Raw genomic sequence first — 3,125 nt, 5'->3', positions numbered from 1 at the left:
TTTTGATGGATTCCTGTCTCACATTTAGGTCTTTCAACCATTTGGAGTCTATTTTTGTGTGTGGTGTAAGGAAATGGTCCAGTTTCATTCTTCTGCATGTGGCTGTCCAATTTTCCCAACACCATTTGTTGAAGAGACTGTCTTTTTTCCATTGGACATTCTTTCCTGCTTTGTCAAAGATGAGTTGACCATAGAGTTGCGGGTCCATTTCTGGGCTCTCCATTCTGTTCCATTGATCTATGCATCTGTTTTTGTGCCAGTCTTGATGATGACAGCTTTGTACTAGAGCTGGAAGTCCGGAATTGTGATGCCGCCAGCTTTGCTTTTCTTTTTCAACATTCCTCTGGCTACGCAGGGTCTTTTCTGGTTCCATACAAATTTGAGGATTATTTGTTCTGGCTCTGTGAAAAATGCTGACAGTATTTGATAGGGATTGCATTGACTATGTAGACTGGTTTGGGTAGCCTAGACATTTTAACAATATTTGTTCTTCCATTCCATGGGCATGGAACGTTTTTCCATTTCTTTGTGTCTTCCTCAGTTTCTTTCATAAGTGTTCTATGGTTTTCAGAATACAGATCCATAACCTCTTAGGTTTATTCCTAGGTATCTTATGGTTTTGGGTGCAATTGTAAATGGGATCGACTCCTTAATTTCTCTTTCTTCGGCCTCATTGTTAGTATGCAGAAATGGAACGGACTTCTGTGCACTGATTTTATATCCTGCCACTTTGCTGAAGCTGTATGAGTTCTAGAAATTTTGGGGTGGAGTCTTTTGGGCTTTCTACATAGAGTATCATATTGTCTGCAAAGACTGAGAGTTTGGCTTCTTCTTTGCCAGTTCGGATGCCCTTTATTTCTTTTTGTTGTCTGACTGCCGAGACTAGGACTTCCAGTGCTATGTTGAACAACAGTGATGATAGTGGGCATCCCTGCCATGTTCCTGACCTTAGGGGAAAGCTCTCAGTTTTTCCCCATTGAGGATGATGTTCGCTGTAGGTTTTTCACATATGGCTTTGGCGATATTGAGGTATGTTCCCTCTCTCCCTACACTGCAGGGAGGGGGGGTCTCGCTGGTTTTGCTGCTCGCAGAGCGGTGGCCTGACTGCGCCGTGGTTCCATATATGGCGACCCTAAGTGGAGAGCCCACTCCTGGCCTCGCTCATCGCAGCCGGCTTCCCCGCTCTGATGCCTGGGAGCTCTGCTGCACTCAGGAACCCCCGGTCTTCCTGTGACCCCGGGGATCCTAAGACCACACTGTCCCACCTAGGATTCCGCCCCGCTTCACCACCTGGGCACCTTTCAGGCAGGGATGTCCCCCACCATAACAGACTTCAAAAAGTTCTGATTTTGCGCTCCACTGTTATATCACTTGCCAGTAGCCGGCTCACGGAGGCTCCCTCCTCCCATGGTTTATCTTCCCATACAGTGCCTTGGATTCACTTCTCTGCACCTCCTACCTTCCAGAAAGTGGTCGCTTTTCTATTTGCAGAGTTGCAGCTGTTTGCTTCAATCTCCGGTTGAGTTTGCAGGTGTTCAGGATGATTTGATAGCTATCTAGCTGAACTCCTGGGACCAGATGACCTTGGGGTCCCCTACTCCTCCCAGGCCCAGTCGTTTTTAAAAACTGCACATTATTGAAAAGCAATCACCCATTCAATAAATATTTGAGGGCCTTCCATATTGCAGAAATAACCAGAGAAGGGGTCATGTTTTTTACTGTATGACATTTATTGCTGACTATGCGAATAATAAATTAGCACAGAAAGATACTTTAGCTAGCTTAAGTTAGAAAACCAAACCTAAAATATAGGCATGTGGTTGTAGACAGTACTTTCTAACCAATTTTATTTTCTCTACTACATGGGTTATGGAATAAGGAATGTTCAAAAGACCTCTAGGACAGAAAATACTCTGTATACCCAGCTGGTAATGTTTCCTCCTCATTATACCATTTGGTAAAGAAACGAGAAAGATTTTCTTTTCTATGCCACTAAAATCACAGTTGTAAGAGACCATGGATAGAAGAGTCTGGAAAAGCATGGAAAGTTAGTCCGATGTATATTTATAAAATCAAACTATCCTTCCTATACATGTAAATATAAATAGGTAATGCAGAGGCAGCTCTAAATTTTTTTTTAAGTTCAAGTATTGTATTGCATTTTCCAGAGATGAACTTACCAGCCCTTGTCTTCAGGGGCTAATCGGAGTTACAGGAACCTGGTCCTGCAACTCCAGAGTTAATCTAATTTGATGACTAAGAAACACAAACAAGAACAGTTACAAAGACAGCTAAATATTAACTGAACTGTTAACTAAAAATTAAATGACGGAAATCATTAAGGCTTCTCTGGGCTGATAGTTCCTAAAGGAAAAATAGTATTTAAATTATCAGTGACATGTTAGAGAGAGGACGCTTTATTAGAAACCAAATGGAAAGTGACCTGAGCATTTTTTTCTCCATGAAAAGCTTTAAGTCTACTGTCACTTGAGTAAAATTTCTACTCAGCTCCTTGAGAAAAAATTCCAGGTTAAGAAGTCACTGAACGGGGCGCCTGGGTGGCTCAGATGGTTAAGCGTCTGCCTTCGGCTCAGGTCATGATCCCAGGGTCCTGGGATCGAGCCCCGCATCGGGCTCCCTGCTCGGCGGGAAGCCTGCTTCTCCCTCTGCCTCTGCCTCTCTCCCTGCTCATGCTTTCTCTCTCTCTCTCTGTATCTCTGTGTCTCAAATGAATAAATAAAATCTTAAAAAAAAAAAAGAAGTCACTGAACACCTGAATAATTTTCAGATCCGTTTACACAAGTTGATTTTATATTATTATGAATGGGCCATCTCTCCGGCCCTCAGTTTTCTGGAGACAAAAAAAACAAAGCAAGAGGGGCAATTCAGTGAGGTTTTACTGAAGAACTGCTAGTTACGCGATGCAGAACTTTCAAAGTGTCCCCACAACTTCCTTAAGTGGCTAAACCAGTTTTTGAAGTTGGTGCCACCTTGTGGTACGTTGGTGAAACCACAGCAGGCTACATTCTGGGCCCACCCTACCTCTCGCTCCTACCTTGCCACCATAGATCATCCTAAGACTAACCAGTATTACAGTTTTTAAATCAACAGAAGTGTTCGTTTAA

Source organism: Leptonychotes weddellii, chromosome 14 (genome assembly GCF_054177405.1).
Source record: "Leptonychotes weddellii isolate Sample4059 chromosome 14, ASM5417740v2, whole genome shotgun sequence".
In the NCBI taxonomy this organism is placed as follows: domain Eukaryota; kingdom Metazoa; phylum Chordata; class Mammalia; order Carnivora; family Phocidae; genus Leptonychotes; species Leptonychotes weddellii.
This window is presented reverse-complemented; position numbering follows the sequence as displayed.